The sequence below is a fragment of the Hesperophylax consimilis genome, chromosome 28, assembly GCF_061612785.1.
Source record: "Hesperophylax consimilis isolate HC1 chromosome 28, BYU_Hcon_1.0, whole genome shotgun sequence".
Classification (NCBI taxonomy): Eukaryota; Metazoa; Arthropoda; class Insecta; order Trichoptera; family Limnephilidae; genus Hesperophylax; species Hesperophylax consimilis.
Window position 1 is genome coordinate 10,883,334 of NC_142863.1, and position 25,726 is coordinate 10,909,059.

A 25,726-nucleotide genomic window follows, 5' to 3' on the forward strand; every position below is an offset into this window, starting at 1 on the left:
TCACTTGCCTTTTCATCCGATTACAGCACTGTCTTAAATTCTTATTTCGACTTTTTAATCGAGTATTTTCTTCAGTCAGCTTTTGTAGTCTTTCCTTTAGGATTTTTTTTATTATTTTTTCTACGTTCAAATGTATTATTGTCTTGTGTCGTAGGATTAGCCTTTTTCTTTCTTTCAGCTCTTTTATCATTGGCTTGTCTCCACTTTGCCCGTAGCTCTTCTTTTTCTTCTTCTGTAAGAATTTCTTTTTTTATTTTTGATATTTTCTATAACTTTTGTTAAATGTTTAATTCGGATTTCCTCATATTTATTTGTATTTTCCTTTTTCAGTCTTTCTCTGTAAGCGTTTTGCCTTTTGGCATTGGTTTTTGGGGGCATTCCTAAAAAAAATTATGCTGTAGTTATGGTTTTATCAGAGTAAATAAAAATAAACTTATATTTAAATAAGCTTTTATAAAAAACTTAAGGCACTTATAAATATTGTATAGATCGCCTGTAGAACGGATAGTGTGTATGAGTGCCTCAAGCTTATTTAAAATAAAACCAGTATTGGACGGCTCAGCTTGATCTTCAAGTACTTGTCATTATGTATAATGCCATATAATCGCGATGATAAAACATACAAGTCCGACGACACCTGTTCTGCCATTGACCATCAGGAATTTCCAGCATCCTATGTATTACAACCTACCTACTTTCCAGCGCCATCAACAGATCTGCTCTATGGTATAATAAATTTTATTTTTTTCCTATTATATCTAAATACATATGTATATTTGTGCATTGTGCATAATATATTACATTATTACTAAACTTACATAAGACTTTCATAAAAATGCTAGACACACTTACAATATACTTACTTTTCTTAATCACGTTGTAACTGTGTACACTCAGCTTTACATTGAACTTTTTCGTTACGTTACGAAATTCATAACAAACGTTACGAAATTGTAATAAGAATTTATGTTATAAAAAGTCAATGGTTTGATAAAATTTAAAAGTGTTAATATGTAAGCTTAGCAATGTTCGTACCGCACATGTTACAAAAAGATAAGTAGAAAAAGACTTACCGTTTTGTGAAAAAAGGCTAAAATATTTTCTGTTACGAAATAGTGGTCCCACTAAAGAAACACGTTATTACTGATTTTAACAATTAATGTTATGGCGGAGAAGTCAGACCAACAATTAATCAGAAAGAGGCTAGTGTTTCCCATGTTAAATTTTACAAATGGGTTAAAAATTACGGTGGAAGTACTAATAAAACGTAACTAAAGAGTAGTTACTAAAAAGTAAATGGTGATGTCTCACTTTGTTTTTTGTGCATAAATTATTAATTTATTATGAAACCCCATAGAAAATTACCCTTTTACAGAAACTACATTTAATCAAGACCCTAAAACATACAAAAAATCACATATTATAACGTTATTATCGCATTTTATGAAGTATAAACAAATGAGGTGGGTAGGGTGGCAATTTTATTTTGTATGGAAGGTAAAAATCGATATTTTTTAAAAAATTAAAATATTTGTGAATTAATACGATTGTAATGTTTATTTTTCGATATTTTAAAGCCTAATATTTATTCTACAAAATGGTGCATATTTTTTTTGTATGATTAATTAAAAACATGTGAAATTTTTGAACTGTTTGTAGGCACACTTTATTTTTCCAAAATGTACACTTTTTTTGAGAAATACTCTAATATATTTTGTGATAATAGTCTCCCATTTTAAATCTCTACTTTAAACACAAGACTTGAATGAAATATTTTGACAGCTGCTATTGAAAATGAACAATGTGACGAAAACCGTGCACAGAATATGAACCATGTGAGCAAAATCGCATTAAAATGTGATTTTCTGATACAAAATAATTAATATTTGCAAATAACATTTTATTTTACTGAATAAAATGTATATTTCCTACTTTGTTCATAAATAGAACTTTCGTTTTCCGTTTCGTTATTTTTTTAAACAGTTTTTATCGATTATCTCAGAATGTACTAAAGCTTACATTGTTCATATTATGTATGCACCGACGATTTGCTGTAGTATCGCTTGTTGTCAAATAGTTACTTTATTGGGCGGCAAAATAACTCGTTTGATTTATTTGACATAGTTCGATGGTATCCTATACTAAAAATAAAATCCTTTTTGACAAGAGTAATAAATAATTTCCTTTCGGCCCGTCATTGGTTGGTTGTACGCAGTTGTACGGGAGCCGTTAAAAACCTTTTGAACCTAGAGGTAATTGTAGTCCCTCGTAGTCCGTCGTGCGCCATCTTGAAATCGGGTATGGTCGCTTCGCGGTCTACCGTCGCAAATTTCGCCGACCCGCTTTTAACCGCTGTGATAACGTTTTTTCGTTCCGAGTGTCTGTAAACATTCAAGATTCCGCCGAAAAACCAAAGCCAACCCAGTGGGTGGCTTTCACAGGTAAGGACATTTCACCTTATTGCACAATTTAGACTTCATTCCCATGTCTGTCTGTACTTCTGTAGCTATTGTTCGAAAGGACGTCGTGGGTTTTTCATCGATTATCGAATCAAATGATTGTCGAGCACGTTTTATTGCGAGCATGTTGTTATACTTTGATATTGCTGCTCCGCATTCTCAAGTAGAATGTTTTCTTAGTAGATGACGTATCGGGTTACATATTTTTTATTGTGGTTATTGATAAATGATAACTTGATAGGTAACACATTCGAGGCCAACAATAAAACGTAGATAAAACCTACCGCGATACCCGATGTTTTCATCGTGTAAGTTTTTCAGTGCTGGATTATGTCATGTCTGCCTGCAAATTAAGAATATTCACAATACCAACACTTTCCAGAAAATATTGTCTTGCAAATGAATGGAGGAAGTCGGGGACGCTTGAGGAAGACAGGTCACAATAAGTGAAATAAATACCCGAGTCAACCATTTCAGGATTATTTATAAATGCAAATAAAGCTAGTAGTGTCTGACAGAGTTGTGTGGCGGTCAATCCTCTCTGCCTATCCCTGCCGAAAATAGCATGACATTTAATTAGTTTCATCACAGGATATTATCATCTCCATGAAAATAATTCCATAATCACCTAGTTGGCATTTATTAGTTCCTTCAAATAAATGTATGAGTCACTCTTTGACTCATTACCTACCTGTATATTATTATTATCTTGTGACAATGTATCGCATACATTATTCTAGAACTGTAACAAAATTATCCAAACATCTTTGTGTTCAAGTTCGCAGAGAACAATAAAATACCCACATAAATAATAATAATTGCAAACGTACCTACTAGATACGAAATACAACGACATGAAGAATATTATATAGTTGTTTACGTTTTCCGTAAAAAGTCTTATTCAGCGATAAGATTTAATAGTTTATGTGCTGTATCCATATTGAGTTGATCATGGAAAATTCCTTATCAGGGTCAGTCCTTGACTTCTAGATGGAACAAAAATATTTTTTTTCTATTTCGAACTATAAAGCAGAAAATATGTTTACATGTCTCGTCTCACTAAATACTCGCGGCGATTTGTTTTCAGTAGGCCATGTTTGTCTGGAAAAGTTTATCACAAATGTGTTGTTGTAAATGACAACATTATAATGTATATTTACGAACACCCCGAGGTCAATTTTAAGATCAATGAAAAAGCAATGGCAGCCATCCATCCACCTGGTTTCCAGAAGAATTCATGGATTCGGCGTAAACATTTTCATAATACTAGTCTGTGAACAGTAGTGGACCTCGCATTCAAAAAATAATGTTTCTAATTTTCTCTTAAAACAAAAATTTCCTCAAATCATATGATTTGTAAGTAAGTACTTAAATACCTGCCTACCTACTTAATTATAAACCATATTACTTTATCCAACGTTTTTCATTATTTAATGTAAGGGATTATACAATTTGTCACTGCCAAAATTCTTTTTTCAAATCCTCAGGCAAGTAGGTACCATAGTATTAAAAAAAAGGTAGCAAGTAGGTACCATAATATTGCGAAAAGAAAATTCCAAATAAACCCGACGATTTCACATTCGAAAAGAGAATATTTTCTTCCAAAATATTAAACGTTAATTTTTAACGTTCCGTTTTAAGGACCACCATCTTGAAACGGAACGTACAAATAAATTTACATGCAAATGAAATACAAAACGGTTGTGTTAAAACAAGACTTCGCTACGCTTAGTCAAATATCTATAAAATCTGTTTTCTGCGATCACCTTGAACGAATCTAGCGAAATACCGAGATACACTGATCAGAAAATCCGTAGAAGTGAAGAAAATCCCTATGCCGATTTGAAAGAAAACTGATGTCGTCATTTTGCATAGATATTATACAATATCTTTCGACTACTTGGCCTCCAGACAGCCCAATGAAATTATTTTTTATTACTAATAATTATCAGAAAGAATTTTGATATTTTAAAATGTTTGATCAATCTCACAAAAATTACGTAAATATTAAGCTTAACCCCCAGGCAAGCCCACAACTTATCTAGTTTATTATCTCTTCAGTGGTCTTATGACCTTGATAATACATTTATTTCTCAGAATCTATCATAATACAGCTATGCAATTAGTATCAAGGTAGATAATATAGATTACAGAGCTGATTCGACGTGATTTTTTGCATTTCCTTCCGCCTATCGCGGTGTTTCGAGGCGACCTTCACCCACTTCTCCACTTGGCCCAACTTGGCCGCCCGCAGTATCGGGGGACAGATCATTCGTCTTGCTCGCAATATCTTTGCGGCCAGTCACTCATTTAAATGCCTATTCATACTGGAAATGAATTATGATAATAGATGCTGATTCTTTTTTTTTTTAGACTTTATGACAAAACAAAATATTTAAGGCGATGCCATGCGTAGTAATGCAAAATCATGTGTTTTTTGTTTGAATATTTGGTCGCCTAGAAATGTTTCAGATGCTTTAATTAAATACTGCGAGTAGAATACATTTTGGCCTTTGAAATAATCGAGTATTTTTTAGATAAGTCTTTTTATACGCACAGAAAAAAATTATGTATTAGGCCTATGAAAACTGTATTAAAGTTCAAAATCTCATACTTACGAACCCATTTTCGGTTATGATTTTATTGTATAATGTGGAAAATTAAGTTATTTATAAAATGATCGGAAAAAAAAATATTTATGCCTGAACATCCACAAAATAAAATAAAAGGCACTTTTTGGCCATGTTTTTTTCTTGCGCAAATCAAAACAGGCGGATGGTGTTAAGCGGGAATTTAAACCTTATCGCCATCTACGTAAGGGCTTTTATTGATAGCGGCCCAATTTAAAATATTACACGACGTAGTGCATCGCCTTAAGAAAAAATACAGAAAATAGGGACACGGTTAATACGAAATTTTAATAAAAAAACCTCTGTATCAGATAACTACGAGAAGTAAGCATTAATTTTTAATGATAAACTAACTAAAGGAAAACAAATTATTAAGTACAAGTCAAAATATTTCACTAAAAAATGTAGATATAATATGTCTCGACGTCATCTCGTGGGAAATTCAGCACTGAACAGCCTTTCCTACAAAAATAAAGTTGGTTGTTTACAGGTGAAAAAATATAATAAGCAATAATGACCGGTCGGTAGCTGAGTTGACATCGCGCTTGGATCCCACCCAGGCGTAGTGTGTTCAATTCCTCGGCTGACTAAGTCCTCCATCACAACACAAACAACATTTTCCGCTTACTGTAGTGGTAGTAGGAGATTTTCAAATATTGTCAGGTTATTCGTAACCTGGGAATGTTTGTCTTTCTTTAAAAAAAAATTAACAAAAAATTGTTGTTTGAAATACTAGTACATATAAATATTGAATTATTTTGTGGGTTGGGAATAAGCCGACATAGCTTAGTGGTTCCGTGCACCTGACTGGCAATCAGAAGGTGTGAGTTCAATTACCGTCGGGGGCATTTATTTTTCGACAAATTCGACGTCTTTTCTTCACGCCATGTTTTGACATAATAATTTGAAATTGTTTTTTTTTTTATATTTAGTTTTTATTTTTATTTATGTTTTCATTAAACCCAAACTGACAAACATATTTTAGGGTCCTACACAGGTTCATACTTTGGTTTAAATAAGAGAAGAAAAAAAAACTAACCTTAAAACTTTGACATCAATAACAATAATAAAGTAACGATCAATGAATTATTTTCCAATTCCGGAAACTGAAATACTTACTTCTGATTATTTACTAACTACCCTATTTTCTGTATATTTTCCGAAACAAATAACAAATATGACATAACCTACTCGATCTTAACTCAAACTTATCTACCCTAATCTATTGTTATTTTTTTATCAAGTTCTGTTTTGTTACTGTTCTGTTTCATCTGGATACCTTTTTACTTTTTATGCATGAGATGTTTTTCAATCTCACGGTATAAGATATAAAGATATAAATAGTAGTTCAACCCTTAGTTTCACGAGGTAAATAATGTTATTATTTAAAATACGTACATGCATGTCAATATTAATTTGTTTAAACATCTCGTTTTCTTTGGTGACAAATATATACCTATTTATATACCTTTGTTGATTGTAGAGCAGCTGTTTAAATAAATGGAGAATTATTTTTCATAATCGCGATTTATTAACGGTCGTTTAGATTAAAATTTCACAAGGAAAATAATAATTGTAACAATAACTCGATCTTCTTTAGTTAAACACTAGTCCTCAGCGGCCACGTGCGTTTTAATAATGAAATAGCGTGTTTGTCTAATGCTACGTATGCATACGCGAACCGAACTGCCGAACTGAACCTCAATTTATGGGAAAGAAAGTAAGAAACCGCAAATGGCGCAAAACGCCGCTTGTATTTACTTCGTTCCTTTCCCGTAATTCGTGGCTCGGTTCGCGTTTCGGTTCGCAAATGTATACGTACCATTATGATTTATAAATTTAAATTGACGGCACAATTAATGCCAAAACGTTAATGAATCGAAGTAAACTAAACACGCTCTTTCATTGTTGTAGGTCGCCGTCTAATCGCTAGTATCGCGTTGATCTAATTCTGCAGTCACACCAACCAACCAGCCAAACAGCCAAACAACGTCAACATGTCTGGGGACCACGGGGGAAAGGGATCGTTCTTCCTCAAGTCGAGACCAGCTCCCAACAAAGGAAGCTTACTGAAGCCCAAGTATGACCATACCAAAAACTCCGACAAGATGCACAGGGTAGAACAAGGAAGGATCGAGAAGACCCACAAACCTAAAGAAGACAAACCCTTCTTTAACAAGAAGAATTATAGAATCAAGAAATACAGCAATAAGTATAAACTGGACAAATGGGAAAACCAGAGGCGCAAAGACGTCTTGAAGAAATACTATAAAGATGTTAAGAAAGATCCCATGGCAGGGAAATACACTCCGTTTAATTTTGATAAAGTTGCAGAAGTCGGGGCAGACACGGAAGATGAGGACGAAGATAAGAATGAAGATAATGAAAATCAAACAGAAGAAGTATCGCCCAAAGCAGGTACGAGCGGGGAGAATAAAATACATTATGTGCTACACCCCGATCTTTTGGAAAAGGCCAAAAAGAACCAGCAATCAAATCCAAAACCAAGCGGACCCGTTAAATCCAAGATTGAAGATAGACTGGACAAGCACGGAAAGGTCCAGCCTTTCTGGAAGGTCAAACAGGAGATGCAACGCCTCCGAGACGAAAAAGTAGCCAGAAAGGAATACTTTAATGTGGCCGCCAAAGAAAGGGAGGAAGCTATAGCAAAATACAAGCTGAAGAAAGCGGACAAATTCAAGAAGCTCAGCAAAAAGACAAAAACTGGGCAACCTCTGATGAGGGACAGGATGCAGATGTTGCTGGAGTCCATTCAAAAATCTACATAGGTTATATTGTTTATTAACTCGAATTGCCGTGGAAAGGCACGAAATTAAGATTAAATTGTGCAAGACTGAAGTTTTATTGTGTTATTTTTTTAAATCATTGTTGTGACGAATTGTTTTTGAACGGCTATTAAATTTTGTGCCTGATTTACCAGGATTCACATTTTTCTAAAATATTTGTGTTTTATTTTATTGATTTATAATTATTGTAGGACCATTGATGTATTATACTAGATTAGCCCTGTCTAGCTAAATTCATTTTTAAAATGACCCCACATAGCGTACCTCACAAATATGGAGATGAACTTAACAACCCAACTCTGTTTAAACTCCTTGTACAAGCGTTCAAACTCGTAAGCAAAACCACGGAGAATTTGTTGTCAGAGGTGTTGTAATATGGACATAAAGCCAAAAAGAAACTAACACTTACAGCTAATTTTATGTGCTGAATAAGGGCTGAATCAGGAAAGAATTGATAAATAATACAAAATGATTTTAATTTAATTTATATTTTGTTTTTGAATTCTATACAGGTCCTATAGAACCAAAAACGTATATGTTTTTACTATTGTGAATAGGTTTTTTTTTAATTTACCACAGTATTTATAAAGAATGATATATAATTATTGAAGAAAGCAATCACTTTGTGACTTGAAATCATTTAATTTAATTTGGTTTTATGCCCAGTCTGGCTTTTGCATGCATTTTAAAACAGAATATATCTTGTAAGCTGTCGAAAGTGATACAAAATAATTAAAACTGATGAATATAAAATAATATTAGTTAAAAATTTAACAGTAACATAAAATTATAGAGACTAGAACAACACTACGTATCATTTAATAATTATACTACTATCATTCAATTAAAAGTTATTTTGTCTTCAACCACTTTGTTAGAATTAAGGGCCTTCCTTACTAGCGATCTCAATCGTTGTATGAAGAATTATGATTTGTCAGATTCAAACGACAATCTAAGTTATTAATCGTCAAAATATCGATAATGTAGCCACGCTAGGCTATCATAAATACATTTTTCTGTCGAGATATATGTTTTTACTAACAATTTATTTTCGTTAAATACTATATAATGAACATCGAAGAATTCTCCTACTCATTCGGCTCTATGAGGTGGCCGTGAATGCACGCTTTCTACGGTCCGTCGTGTCAATATTTTTTCAAAGTTCGAAATTCCGCGTAATTATTACACTTCCATGAGACGTTTCAACAATATTCCACTCTATGCGTTGCGCGTAGGGACTATAATAGTGTGTCGCCTTTTTTTATGTTTCATCTGTGCGTTTCCGTCGAAGCTGTGTAGTGTCAAATAGTATTATTAAGAATCAATTTATTGTTAACATTTTTTTGGGTTTCTAGGTAATAAACAATTTAATATTATTAAGAATTAATATATTGTTAACATTTTTTCGGGTTTCTAGGTAATAAACAATTTCATATTATTAAGAATTAATTTAGTAATAAACAATTTGATGTTTTTAAAATATAAAAGTATATAAAATATTCCAGCACTTACAATAAAATAAAAGAAGCACATCGTATAAAAATGTTTCAGTCGAAAAGATCGAATGCCGAAATCACTTACTTCGAAATTATTGCAAAAAACTTAAATCACTGTTAGAAGTATCCCTTAGCATTGAGGAAGATTGTGTCAAGCCGTATTTTACGCCTGAGAACGGCTGTACGTTGTGCAATAACGTACCGGAAGACTTTGAATTAGGAAAAATAAAACAGTTTTATTTGGATATATTGAATGGTCCAAAACATGTATTTGGAGACCACTCACTATGCAAGGAACGGGCATACTTTTGCAAACGGGATACTGGCGACACTAATTACGTACCCAATATAACTTCGAGCTTGATAATGTCAAGAAACGCTTTTACAATTTTTGCATGCTACCCGAATTAATTGATCCTCGACACAATCGCTGCATGCCTATTAGAAATCCTGAGTATTTAGAAAAGTGCATAATAGCGAAAAGAAACAAAGTAAAATTGGTTTCAGCTAAAACCAAAACATGTAAAAAGGAATTGTTTCGAAGAAATCAATAACATTTTATTTCATTGAAGTGTCTTCAGAAGAAATTTCATTTATATTCCTAATGTATGTAGTCCACATTTTTAGAAATAGGGAAAAGGAGGGTTGGAAAGTTCCTGGCTATTCAGATCTAGTCACTAAACAACTAAAGAAACAAACTACCTTAAAAAATTGAAAATTAATAGTATTATTACTTCAATAGAAGAGAGTCCAAATATAATTACTAATCATATAAATTACTTCTTCAGTGACATTGGTCCAAGCTTCGCTAGTAATTTGTGCAGTGCTAATAAAACTATTGAGATGTGTCTGGTGAATGATTTTAAATCTGAACTTCACGTTACAGGGGACAATTTTTATTTTAAACCAACTAGCATTTCTGAAGTCACAAATGTGATAAATGATTTAAAAATGTCTTTCTCGTGCGGTATTGATTCTTTAAGTGTTATGGTGTATAAAATGCATGTATCCGAATTAGCTTGTCTCATATCTCACCCTGTAAATACAGGAGTTTTCCAATAAGAGGTGTAATTTTGATATTTAATCGTAAAATATCAATGGTTTCGTTGCTTGTGTGGCACGTAGCGCCGTCTTGTTGAAAGTAAACGTTGTCCAGATTAATACCATCCGATTCCGGCCATAAAACATCATTAATTTTTTTTCAGTAGCGCAGTCCATTCACTGTTGTCCATTCTGTTGCTCCAGCCTCATTTTCAAAAAAGTAAGGTCCAATGACTCCGCCGGACCATAAACCGCACCAAACAGTCACACGTTGAGTGTAAAGAGGCTTTTTAACAATAACTCTTGGGTTTTTCGAGCCTCGGATGCGACGATTTTGCGTGTTGACGAAGCCACCGAGGTGGAAATGGGCCTCATCACTCAAAATGATTTGCATTTGATTCACTCAAGTGAATTTTAATAAGTTCAAAGCGTTGTTGAAGCGTGTATCGTTCCATTTTATTAATGGCGTTGTTTCTACTTGTCAAATGTCAAAAAATGACAGCTTCAAAAGTAACATCTACCGAAATAGCGGGCTATTCAAAATAACACCTCTTATTGGAAAATACTGTATTAGCTTCGAGAGTAGGATGTTCCCTTCTCATTGTAAGAAAGCTAAAGTAATTCCCCTTTTTAAATATGAAGATCGTCTAGATGTTAATAATTACAGACCTATATTCTTACTCAATACTCTTTCAAAAGTAATAGAGAGATTAGCTATGTCGAGATTGGTATCATTCTTAGAAACATATAATATACTCTCTAGCAATCAGTTTGGTTTCAGAGAGAATACAGGAACAAGTGATGTAGTGTTGAGGGTATTGTCCAAAGTCAAAGTCAAACATGAATACAATGTCCTGAAGGAGCTTGCAGAACTAGAAAGCATTACCATAGAAAAGTGTGGTCTTTTCATACATGAAGAGTATCCGTATATGGGTGCGACACCAGATGGAATTTCTTCTGAATACACCATGATTGAAATTAAATGTCCTTTCGCAGCACGCAGCATGCTCATATAAGAAGCAGTAAAATCCAAAAAAATTATGTTAGCAAAAATGGAGAAATTCTGGTAAATACATCTCACGATTGGTTTTACCAGGTTCAGGGCCAATTACATGTAACAAAAAAAGCTATTTGTATGTTTGTTGTATGGACTGAACTCGGATAAAAATCGAAAAAATTTTACGGGATGACGAATTTCGGCAGACTAATATGGTTGAACAGCTGAATCGCTTTTACAATTTTTGCATGCTACCCGAATTAATTGATCCTGGACATAATCGCTGCATGCCTATTATAAATCCTGAGTAATTCAAAGTGCATAATACCGAAAAGAAGTAAAGTAAAATTGGTTTCAGTTAAAACCAAAACATGTAAGAATTTTTAAGAAGATCAATAACATTTTCATTGAAGTGTCCTGAAAAGAAATTTCATTTATATTCCTTATGTATGTGGTCTACATTTTTAGAGATAGGGAAGATGGGGGGTCGGAAAGTTCCAGGCTATTCAGATCTAGTCACTAAACATATCTACGCCGTTCTCAAGCAACTTTCAATCCTGAATTATGGTCTCTCACCAGGGTGATACTGAACGTATCTTCCACTTTTGAACGAGGTACAGATTCATTATATGTAACTATATAAAATTTATTTTAATTCTATAATATGACATACTTATATAAATTAAATTAAATTTGTTTTGTCCTCGCCGGCTTTTGAACCCGTGACCTCAAATTAAACTATACAATTTAGTATTAACAGTGCCCCGCCGCACTGCGAAACCAGGCTGGAACAAAGGGAAGCCTTTTGTAACTCTTTATAATTGTATTTATCAAAAAAAAAATCCAAATAAAAAGTTATATTAAATGTTGTTACTGAGAACCTCCTCCATGAATCAAGCTATTGTAATATTGCATTACATTCTAAAATATATTTTAACATAATTTTCATAATCACAATATCTTTAATTAATAATAATTTGTTTTGCTCTGTGCGTGTCTTGTATTGAATGGAACGCACCGGCCAGCTGCCAGGTGCAGCGAGTTAGATATTCGAATTCGCGCTAGAAACATTTAGTAGCGAGGGCCGTTAAGACATTGTGTCAACTAGTTTTGGTCAGCTAGTTTCTCAACCTTCTTCTAGATAGCATTATTGAAAACTAACCTAAGTACTAAAACTAACCTAACGACTTTACATTAAACATAATGTAAGATTAACCTAAAGAGAGAGATAAATCATAAAATATTGCGGGTTCACAAGCGAGCTGAACCACGAATTATGGGAAAGGAACGAAGCAACCTAATTGAATAAGCAACAATGATTATGACAGAGCTTCAGAGAGCGTATGGGTAAGGGTTAAGGGGGGTGGTGATTACATGATTACAATATATACTTATTTATTTATTTACGCCCGTTAAATAGGATTTTACGTATTATTTACGGCATTCACGCACATCGGTTGTTGCAATTCTGATAGAGGAACAACCGGCTTTTCGATTACAAAAAAAGTTTCAGCTGGATCGAGAACCAGTCCTGTTCGAGAAAAAACAATGACGGTATCTCTTTTCGCAGGACCTGTGCCCATAGTGGACAGCGACTGTCCGATATCAGCCTGAAAACACTGACATTATCAATGAAAACCTGATCAATCCATAATAAACTTTATAAAGTTTTTTATAATTACCGGAAAAACAGGCAAAGTTTTGCAGTCTACACGTCGGAGGCCGCTTGCAGTGAGATAAATATGTTTGAAAATTATTAGAGCAAACGCGGTTTCCTGCTGATGGTACCCAGTTATTGTCACATAATTGAATTCGGATTGTTTCTAACCATTTCTCCATTTTTTCCGGTTTTGTGGGGAAAGCTAAGCGAACATACCCAATAAAAAAATGAATTCATTAAATGACGCAAATTTATTTCTATCAATTCTTCTACAAAAAATCGAAAAGGCGAAGCAGATATTACCCGAAAGGCAATAACGACTTAATACAACCCTGATTGGCAAAATACACGGACCAAATAATTCACACACACTTGAGCTGTCACGCGTGTCAACGCTAGACGACTAATACATCAATAATTATCACGCATTGGTTGCGTGATATTTGTATATCCGCACGTGATAATAATTAACATGAATCACCCTATTGGTGGATTCCTTGTGGGTGTGTTATTCATGTGACGTCAGGAATTTTACCAGCAAAAATAGCTGACAAGCAAAATAGCTTAACTCTAGACCAACAAAAGGTAAAACGCAATGCACAGTGCCCATTTCGCATTGCGACACAATGCGTGCGCCTTTTCATAAATGTGCACGTGAACCAAACCAAAATTGTGTTGGGGTTATTTTTCAATGGTTATGCCGTGTCTAGTCTTATTTAGTCTATGTGTAGGACAGATTAATCATCCATTTACGCACATTATAAGATTTATAATTTGGGAAGATAGGTATTACAAATTAGTAATTTAATTACATATTTTGGTAAAAAGCAGACTATATGGATTGACATATTATTAAATAAAAATAACATACTTTGTTTAAAAACCACGAATTGTTGTAAGTTTTATTAAGACCGACCGGTTTCGCTTCGTAGGAGTATCTTCAGGGTTCAAAATTTAACTTCATGTATTAATTTAACAAATTAATACATGAATTTAAATTTTGAACCCTGAAGATGCTTCTACGAAGCGAAATCCGCCGTCTTAATAAAATTTTCAACAATTCGTGGTTTTTAAACAAAGTATTTTATTTTTAATTTAATTACAATTGGGCTGTCTTTACACACGTAAGTTTTTTTTCCCTTACGTAAGTGACTTACGGGAAAAAAACTGTACGTAGTTAAAATGATTTTATTTTTAACTAGCTTTACCCACCCCACCACGCGTAATTTAATAACAAAATTAACATTATACACTATATAAATATGTCGTGGGCTGTTAACATGATGAAAAATAGACTGAAGATCCAGATTTGGATATGAGTGCACAAATGATATATGGAATGAATGCACTAAGGGCTATTTCCACCTTAAAAATGCACCCAGTTGTCAGGTACTTAGAATTCACAACCTCAAAATTTTACCTTTAAAAATTTACAAATCCCTGAGCAACGCCGGGTACACGTCAAATAGTATTCTTCTTCTTCTTCGATGGCGCTACAGCCCATATCGAGCTTTGGCCTCCTGCAACAGTCGCCTCCATCTCCTCCTGTCCTCAGCGGCTGACTTCCAGTTTGTCACCTGGAGAAGCTGTGCTGCATCCCCTCTTACCTCATCTTCCCACCTCAGTCTGGGTCTTCCAACTTTTCTCTTTCCACCTGGGTGACCAGTCAGAATTCTTTTTGGGACGCGTGTATCCGGCATTCTCTGTACATGCCCAGCCCATCTCAGCCTGAGGAGTCTCATGTGTGCAGAGATGCTAGGGGCCTTATATATATCGTACAATTCTATATTGTGCCGGATACGCCACTGTTCGCCCTCTTTCACGGGTCCACATATTCTTCTCAGCACCTTTCTTTCAAAAGTATCCAGCATTTCAGCCATCTTTACCGTCAGTGTCAGCGCCTCACATCCATATGCCAATACAGTTCCTTACAATGGTCTTATATATGGTTATTTCTTCATATGAAGCGGTTACTTTGTGATGTGACATTATAATTTAAAATTAAACAGTAACTTTGTAAACATCACTTATGGGTAAATACTTAATGCCGACCGGGTTTCGCTACAACCGTAGCCTCATCAGGGCAGTATAATACTAAAAATCTAAAAATTAAATTAACATGTGTAGATATCACGGTAGGTGGACAGTCTGAGCTACAGTGGAAGAGGTAGGGATAGTTGGGAGATTGGGAGGCGAGTGTTCTTTGTCAATAGGGAACAATCTGAGTATAGGGCTTTTATTTAGGTTTATTTGGTTGTTGATGACTTTGCTATTGACGTGTGGACATCGAGACCGCGTTATATAATAAACCTGGACCACCTCTATACAAAAGTGCAGAAACAATAAAAAAGCTCATTCCTACACTTAAAGTCAACTATAATCGTGAAACATCCATTATGCTGAACATCAGGAAGAAATTAAAGGATGAACAATTAATTTTAACAAAGGCTGATAAAGGCAACACGATAATTATAATGAATAAAAGTGACTATAATTCCAAAGTGCAAGACTTTATTAAGACGGACAAATTTGACATTCTACCTAAAGACCCCACTACCAAATACCTAGATAACATTAAAAGTGCTTTGAATTCATGCAAATCCCCTATCTTTCAAGACAATTCATACCAACAAGTAAAATTTCTAACAAAAAATCCATTGGCCCCTAAATTATATGGTTTCTTAAAAATCCATAAAAACGACAAACCTATTAGGCCGGTCGTGTCAAGTTGTAATTCTCCGAATTTCAAAACAGCTTCATTTATAACTGAAGTATTTAATAATTCTAAAGTGTTTGCTCCGAAATTCACCATTAAGAACTCATTCACTTTGATTGATGAACTGAAAAATCTACATATTCCGAATAATTCAAAATTAGTCTCATTTGATGTTGTTAACTTATTTCCAAATATTCCCGTAGATGAAAGTAAAAGCATATTGTTCAAATTATTACAAAATTCAAAACTACCAAATAATTTCTCTAAGGAACTTTCTCACCTATTTAATGTTTGTCTAAGTCAAAATTATTTCCAATACAATGAACTTTTTTATCAACAAACAGATGGCCTGGCAATGGGAGCTCCGACTTCTCCCCTCATCGCCGACATATTTATGGACAATCTAGAGAATAACATTTTTAACTGTAAATCGCCATTATTAAAGAATGTGTTATTGTGGAAGAGATATGTCGATGATGTTTTCTGTATCTGGACAGGTACTGAGCGCCAACTTGATTCCTTCCTAAAACTAATAAACTCTTTTCATACAAAAATTAAATTCACAATAGAAATAGGAACTAATTCTAGCTTAAACTTTTTAGATCTCACCCTATCAATCATTAACAATAAAATAGAATTTAAAATCTATCGTAAACCCACTTACACTGATACAACTATTAATAATTCATCTAACCATCCCATCTCCCACAAACATTCTGCTTTCCATTCCATGATCCATAGATTAGTTACCGTCCCGTTATCAAATTCCAACTTCTTATTAGAATTAGCGACGATTAAACAAATCGCGATTAATAATGGCTATAATGCAAATATGGTCAATAACATCCTAAACAAGAAATTAAAAAGATTATCGACAAGCAAATTTCTATTTAACAGCTCCCCTCATAATAATAATATATCAACTAATAATAATCAACCTCAACAATGGCGTAGAATTTTGTACATCGATAATTTCTCTCAAAAAAGCATAAAAAACCTCCCACCAGATATCAAACCAGCGTTTTACACTAACAATAGTATAGGTAAATTTTTGATGAACGTTAAAGACAAAGAACATCGGTTAAATCACTCAGGTATTTACTCACTGCAATGTAGTGACTGTCCCGCGTTTTACATAGGCAAAACAGCGCGTAATATCAAAACGCGAGTCAAAGAACACCTAAGATGCTTAAACAGTAATGGATTCTCCGAATTTGCAAATCACCTCATAGCAACAAACCATACGTTCGACAAAAATACTGGCGTCAGCCTATTACATAAAAACGGAATAGGTCTTAGGTTGGATAACTTAGAAGCGTTAGAGTTAAGGAAAGCCATAAACGTCAATAGCAAAGTCATCAACAACCAAATAAACCTAAATAAAAGCCCTATACTCAGATTGTTCCCTATTGACAAAGAACACTCGCCTCCCAATCTCCCAACTATCCCTACCTCTTCCACTGTAGCTCAGACTGTCCACCTACCGTGATATCTACACATGTTAATTTAATTTTTAGATTTTTAGTATTATACTGCCCTGATGAGGCTACGGTTGTAGCGAAACCCGGTCGGCATTAAGTATTTACCCATAAGTGATGTTTACAAAGTTACTGTTTAATTTTAAATTATATATGGTTATTTTGGTTTTTCTGTGGACACTACGTGACACTGGCAGCAAAGAGAAGTATGTTTTGTTGGCTGCTGTGATTCTCCTTCTAATCTGATTTCTGCTGGATCCTCATTGTTCTCTGTCAGGCTGGAGCCCAGGTAGGTGAATTGGTCGACCACTTCGTATGAGTAGTTGTCTTTAAATAGTGCACTACTTCTTCTTCTGTGTGAGGGGTTCCTGCTCTGTACCATCATTTTTGTTTTGTCAACATTAACTCGCACACTCTCAAATAGTATATTATTATAATATACTTACTTCGCCAAAACAATGTTGGCCATTATCGCTTATTTGTCGGGGTAAACAAAAACACATATCTCCGGTATATTGCGGTTAAATAATATCATCATCGACACAATTATTACAATAATTATCTCCAGAAGTTTACAAAAAAAAATTATCTTGGGTCGTGTGGATCGTACCATATCTTGCCCCGTATACTATATCTCATTACATTTTTCGGATTTACCCATCAAATATTGTTAATTGTGTCAGCGACGAAGTCCAAACCAACATCGTTATTTGGATAGCCAAATAACCCGTGTTTAACGCTCATACCGCGAAACTTCAGAGAAACAATGAAGCCTGCATAAAAAATAATTATGAAGAAGATAATTTAAGGCGAAGCTTAATGCTGATTCACTATTTTGATTAATCTTTATAACGAATTGGTGTACATTATGAATACCAAAATTAGATAAATTGAAGGCTTTCCTATCGTTTCCCTTGAGTAAAATACAAATAAAAAGTATAAACTAAATACAAAAAAATGTATGAACGCGTAGAGGAAACAACTTTAAAAAATACAATATTATAGCTAAGATTATCTGTGACAGTTTCCCTTGATTAACTTTCTTGTTTTCTTATAAAATTATTTACAAAATAAAGAAAAACCAATTTTGTGCTTGAAATCGAACAATTCTAGACTCCGTTTGTCAAGCGATTTTAATGCCTATTACCTATATTCGTGACAATATAAGGCCCACCAAGATTATACACATTTTTGGCTTCTAGTTTCTTCTTAAAGAACCTTTATAAAGTTACATTTCATAGACCCACTAATGTCCGGGGGTAAAGTGCACTAACTTCGGGAGGTGATTCTACACGATAGTAAAAGTAAAACATACAATTCACTGTTTTTGAAAAAATTTTCTTCTACCATCATGTAAAATCACCTCCCGAAGTTAGTGCACGCTACCCCCCGACACCCTGTATAAATATACAGGGTGTATCGGCACTAACCCGACAAACTTTAACCAGCTATTCCTTAGCACATTTGGAGTAAAAAATGTTATCGGCACTTTGCTGTCCGGTAGCATTTTTTTTTCAATTAAAAACAAAAAAAATAAAAATTTCCACACTACATCACTGTCATTGGCATTGCTTTTCGTGTTCAACAGTTGTTATAAGCAAGTATGTCGAAAAGCGTCTTCGGTCTTTCGCACACACTAAATAATAATAGTTAAAAATGAGACGAATGGTGCCGTGCCATTTCGTTGTGATTGTAAGTGCGCCAATATAGATACACACGTGCATTATTCAACGGAATTCGAATAAAATATTGCCAGATGGGTTTTCAAACTTTGACAAAGGATAAAACAGTGGTGACATGTGGTGAAAATATGAATAATAAATTTTCTATTAAAAAAAAACGTTACCGGACAGCAAAGTGCACATAAGATTTTTCATTCCAAATATGCTAAGGAATAGCTGGTTAAAGTTTGTCGGGTACGTGCCGATACACCCTGTATATTTATGTTTTCTAAAATACTTCACCCCCTTACTAATAAACATGTTTTAAAATTTTCAAATCGATGAACAACCATTTACGACACAATATTAATGATTGTTTATCAGTTAATCAGTTGTGTAAAATTTTATACACGTTTATTAGTAAGGAATCATTTTGAACGCGTGATAATACGATTGACACGCGTAACTTAAGTAAGCCAAAAAAGTATAGCAATACTATTTTTATGAAAATTAAAGAAACTTAATGCCATATCACTATTTTTGATTAATCTTTATAACGAATTGGTGTACATTATGAATACCAAAAATATGCTTTAGATAAATTGAAAAAATTTCTAATCGTTTCCCCTGAGAAGAATTCAATTAAAAAAAATTTACTCAATATAAAATATAAATGTAAACTACTAAAAATGTATTTATTCAATAGAAATGTATGAAACAACTTTAAAAAATACAGTATTATCGCTAACATTATGTGTAATAGTTTCCATTGATTGAATTTTTTGTTTTCTAATAAAATCGTTTACAAAATAAATAAAAACTACTTTTGCGCTTCAAATCGAGCGTTTCTTGACTCCGTTTGCCAATCTATTTTAATGTATGTTACCTACATTCCTGACGATATAAGGCATACCAAGAATATACACATTTTTGGCTTGTAGCTTCCTTTTAACGGTGAGCAATGTCAGCACACATAAATACACACGTTGCAGTCTGCTAACGCATGAAATAAATACTACGCATGATTTGTCTGAATTATTTTTTTAATAATTTATAGATGTAACATATTTTTTATAATCTTAGTAACACATGACATAACTTATATTACTTTAAATAAATAAATAAAAATATTACATCAATATCTTTTTTAGTGTCCTTCCCTAAAATTACTCTTGAAAACTTCAAGGCCAATGCTGTACACATTCTTTGCGGAAAACGAGAAAACTCGTCATACGCCTTTTTACAGTAAGACGCGGGAGACAAGTTTACTCGTTTTGTTGCGCAAAGTGTTAAGGAGCGGGAAACTTCTAAACAAGGGGTTATAAATGGGTGCGGGGTCATGTGTTTTCTATTGTCGGCGGTACCCGATCTATCTACCTGTCAATACAATGAGTTTGAAACACAACAAAAAAATAAAATCGCTGTCGCCTATGTTCCGCTCACAAACTACGCAGTGAAACGCGGTACATGTGCAAGCTTTGCAATGTGCCCCTGCATAAAGGAAAGTGTTTCGAACGCTATCACACATTGAAGCACTATTAGGTTATAGTTTTTTTTATATGTATTGAAAATTTCTAAATAATCTTGTAATTTTGTATGAATAAATCTCGATTGTGAAATACTGTATTTACTATGATCCCCAAGAAAGTAGAAAGTTTTTGTTCATAAAAACAAGGAATTACACATACATTGCTAAGTAAATAAAGACATCTTTTTAAAGTAAAACACTGAAAGTTTCATCCAAAAATATCAAATAGATCATGAGATATGAATATTTTGCGGAAAGTCTAATTTTGGCGCTAAAATTAAAAAAAACACTCGCGCTTCGCCCTCAATTTGGCGGTAAAATGCCCGATCATATAGTGTTATAGCCCAGCTACACTACTCGCGAAGTTGATCGAAGTTGACCGAATACGATAGTGTGGGCACGAACTTCGCTTCGCTTCGGGCAACTTCGCTTCGCTTCGCCCGACTTCCGATTGTTGTCGGTAAATGCGCCCGAGTCAAAGGACTCGAAGCGTTACTCGCGAAGTTGCACGAGTGTGTGGGCACGCACTTCGAACTTCGGCTAACTTCGTCGAGGACTTCGTCGAAGCGTCGAAGCGAGTAGTGTAGCTGACACTTTAGGGTTAAGTTTGCAAACTACAAATTGATGCTCAGGGTCATATTGAGTGCCGGCCCGAATTGCTATGTTATTTGTATTTGTTGATAATAATAATTTTAATCAAATCAATCATTAGGTTATTTTCTTAGATGTTCGAAGTACGAGTTTGTAAAACGTAAATAAGTGAGTCAAAGTGTATTGCTAGAACCACCGATCGATTTATCTGCATCGTAACATTAAGAATACGCTTCCTTGTTTTATGGCAACACTTAATTCGAAGGTCAAGGTAAACAATTGATTTTGCTCCAAAATTTAATTCTGTTCGACGAGTCGCTTAAACTTCACAAAGGCGGTATTTTATATTGAAAATTATTTTTTCCGCTCTATATTTTATGAACTAATGCCACAGGCGTAGATAGAGAGGATGAACCTTCAAACAACTGTGAATTGGCACACACTCATTTGATTAAATTTATATCGCAGACCTGTGATAAATTACGGTTTATCTGTGAAGTTGTAAAATATTGCAAATTTATTAAAAATCTTTTCAAATTATTCGTATTCATGTTAAAAACGGGATTGCAGGCCTTTGACAACCAATGAATGACAGATGTCCTAAAAAACTATCATTAAAACGAATGTGTTATGGCGACGTCGGAACACGTGTTCATAAATATTCTAATATCTTTGCATTTCGTCATTAAATAATTTATTTATTAACGCCCTTTTTAGGGGCTTTTACATATGAATAGAAAAAATATACATTAATACAGTACATATTTACTATTCAGTTTCATTTAATTTTAGTGTGTTGTAGTTTAACAAAATTGTTTGAATACCTATTTTTAAAACTCTGTAAACGTAAAAAAATATTTTGTATTTTTTCAATGGCTTGTACTCTACATGAATATTGTAATGTGCGTTACAGACAGGAGAATTGTACTCAATTGCACGCACTTTAACTTCTAACAAAGGCAAAATATAACAGTTTAAATACTTGTTGAAATTTCTAGTTAACCTAGTTATAAAACAATATTTGTAAGCCCTTGTTAGAAATTTCCGTCATGTGGTTAATAAAAGAAAGATTTGGATTGAAAAGTGATGCCTAAGTCTTTAATTTGTGTTAATGTCTCAAGAGTATTGTTATCAATGTTCTAATTACAGATCACTGGATTTTTTATTCGAAAAAATCGGACTTCATGACATTTCGAGATATTTAAGTAAAGTCTGTTATCATTGCACCAAATTAACAAATTGTTGATATTATCTTGAAGAATATTACAATGATAAATATTTTGACAACTCTAAAAATTTTGAGGTCATCAGCAAAAAGTAAGATAAATACATCATGTTTTTTTCTCTAATATCTCTAAATAGTATAAAACAAAGTCGCTATCCGCGTCGAAGTCTGTTTGTGCGCTTAGTTCTTCTAAACTACGTAACAGATTTTGAGAGGGGTTTTCCCCATCATTTAGAGAATTTCTTCCGGAAGGTAAAAAAATATATGTATATTTAATACATGCACATTATATTAGTCATTACATTAGTCATTTATAAACAAGATAAACAGTAAAAATTATTATAAGTAATAATTATTAGCCTAAACACAAATATAATTTGAAAAAATCTTCCGAGGAAAAATAAATGCCGCCGACAGGAATTGAACCCGCACCTTCTGACTGGCGGTCAGGTGCACGGAACCACTGTTCTACGTCGGCTATTTTTAACCGCCAAACAATTCAATAAATAGTAGAATTTTATCTAACAATTTTTGTTCTATTTTTTTCACATGAAAACAGGCAACTTTATGCTTGTAGGAAAGGTGTTGTTAAATACTAAATTTCTTGCATAAAAAACTTGTCTTGTATACATAAAGTTTACCTTTAATAAAAAAAATAAGGTAAACAGTATTGGACCAAGGTGGGAACCCTGTGGGACTCCACTTGATGCATTCATTTTTTCTGATTTGGAGGATAATAACAGGATAAACGCAGCAATACTCATTTTACTCCGTGCACAATTATTGTTATAAGCCACGTCGACTTATTAAAAACCCGCCAAATAATTTAATATTCACTAGTATTTTTCATTAAAAAATTATTGCTAATGATTACATTTTTCACCTAAAAACAACCTACTTTATTTTCGTAGGAAAGCTGTTGTTAGTGCTTAATCTCCCACTAGGTGTAGCTTAATTGGTAGAGCATCTGACCGGCATTCAGAAGGCTGCGGGTTCAATTAATTATTGCTTATAATAATTTAACAATCTGACTGTCATTGGCACCAAAATTATTCTGTGGTCTCGTTGAGGCATTTGACAACTAATTTGATTATTTATCAAAACATGATAACAGTAGCTTAGTAGTAGATCATTTACATAACAGTATATCCCCAAATTGATTACATTAGATTAGCATACCAAATGATTACATTTTAGAGATTATAATGTCTAGTATAATTTTTAATTTTTAACTGGGAGACTTTTAATGACTCTATGTTCACAAATTATTCACAAGGTGAATGCATGATAATACGCGATAATTATAATTATCTTTGCCTGATAGCGAAATAATTAAGATTTTATGTTGCCATGGAAGATAACATTGTAGGTACTTACTTACTTCCCAGAAATGTCAAGATAACAGTAGTTGTTGTTAACACTTTGTAATACTGGTTTTCAATTTAGTCTTATGAGAAAGTTATCTTTCTCCAGGTGTATAGCCGTGTTCATACGTGAGTTTGTTGCATTTTTAAATGTGCTTGTTTTACCGGTATTTCGATGTCAGTTGCTGCGAAGAGCACAGAGGAGGCACGTCAAATGCGTGATCAGCATGAATTGTGCTTCCCATCTCTTTACAAATTCTCAGTATCAGATTTACTCCTGCCTTTCTTTACAAATACCCTCCACTAAGCATCCCCAAATATGACATATCCATGATTGAAGTCTCAGGGCCAGGGTTTTGGACTAAACAACATCAATAATGTCGAATTTTAAAACTTAGCACTCTATCACACTCAAAAGCCACTAGCCACCACTGGTAGAGCGCGCAGATGTCCACTCACTAACTAACTAACTAACTGACCATCACGCCGTTTCCCCGCAGGGGTAGGCAGAGAGGACGGACCGCCAAACAACTCGGTCTTGGCACACACTTCTTGCCTCATTCACATCGTATCATACACACTCTTCTATTATTCTGACTCTTGACATGGCCCGACTCGAGTATCTGATTCACTTGATGGTGCCATTCTACCATTCGCATTTGCATCTATCCTCCTCGCACTCCTATCTTCGCTCATTCGCTCTACATGCCCAAACGATCTAAGCGTCCCTTTCTTAATCTTACTCATTACGCTTACATCAGCCTTGCACTCTTTGCGAATCTCCGCATTCCTCACACGATCGAACACGGTTTTACCACACATACGCCTCAGGGATCTCATTTCCACAGAATTCAATCTACTTTCATCCTTTCTTTGCCAGTTCCATGCCTCACTTCCATACATCAGGGTACAGGGTGTCCACTCACGTAGGCAGTAATTTGGTTTTACATAAAAAAATTAAGCACTTTCCTCTATTAAGGCGAAGCTTAATGCCAATTCACTATTTTGATTCATCTTTATAACGAATTGGTGTACATTATGAATACCAAAAATATGCTTTAGATAAATTGGAAGTTTTCCCATCGTTTCGCTTGACTAGAATACAAATAATAACAACAACTCGATAAAAAATATAAATGTAAACTACTAAAAAAAATATTTTTTCAATAGAAATGTATGAACGCGTAAAGGAAACAACTTTAAAAAATACAGTATTATAGCTAAGATTATCTGTGACAGTTTCACTTGATTAACTTTTTTGCTTTCTTATAAAATTATTTACAAAATAATAAAAACCAGTTTTGTGCTTGAAATCGAACGTTTCTAGACTCCGTTTGTCAATCGATTTTAATGCCTATTACCTACAATATAAGGTATACCAAGAATATACACATTTTTGGCTTGTAGCTTCCTCTTAAAATCAAAGACAACACGTTTAACTTTACTGATATCTAGGTTTCCGACCTGTACACCGCTAAGCTCGACATTCCAACCAAGCCTAGCTTTAAATCAACCGATATACTGCGCCATTGTAGTAATCAATAATTTCGAAATATATTTATCTCGATTATTATACCCCATACCTTGTGACCTAGAAAGTCCGTTTTTCCCTATTGAAATTCCCCAGCGACAATAACATGTCATTATGACGCCGCAATATGTTATTATTTATTACATTATGGTTGTTGTCTGACTTTGACGCGTTACCGAGAAATTGGGTTTGTTGATTCGGAACATTCCTTTGCCCCGTCAACAAGACCGAGTAAGAATCAAATACGCGATTATTATTTGCAAAAATATCGAAATGTTAACGGCCCTCGATAACTGGGTGTTTCTCCATTTTGTTAATTTAAATTGTTGTTCTTATCAATTAGATTTGACCCAAACAACACACTTTTAGGTTTGTGTGTATATTACACGGAGAAAAATGATCCTGTTAAAAGAGTAACAGCATGCCAATTTCCTGATAAAATATTAGTCATTCAGAATATACCGAGAATACGTGTTGTTTTCCTAATAAATATCATGATGGAATACGACAATATCAGAACATACAATATCGACATAATTTGG

At 34.0% G+C, this 25,726-nt stretch overlaps 1 protein-coding gene across 1 annotated transcript in view; it reads left to right on the plus strand.

Moving 5' to 3' along the window:
* The first annotated feature begins 2,259 nt into the window (after positions 1–2,259).
* LOC149410170 (ornithine decarboxylase 1-like) overlaps positions 2,260–25,726 on the plus strand; it is a 50,785-nt gene continuing 27,318 nt past the window's right edge. The window contains exon 1 of the mRNA XM_089648675.1: positions 2,260–2,441. The gene's annotated coding sequence lies outside the window, so the exon portion shown is untranslated. The remainder of the gene's footprint in view (positions 2,442–25,726) is intronic.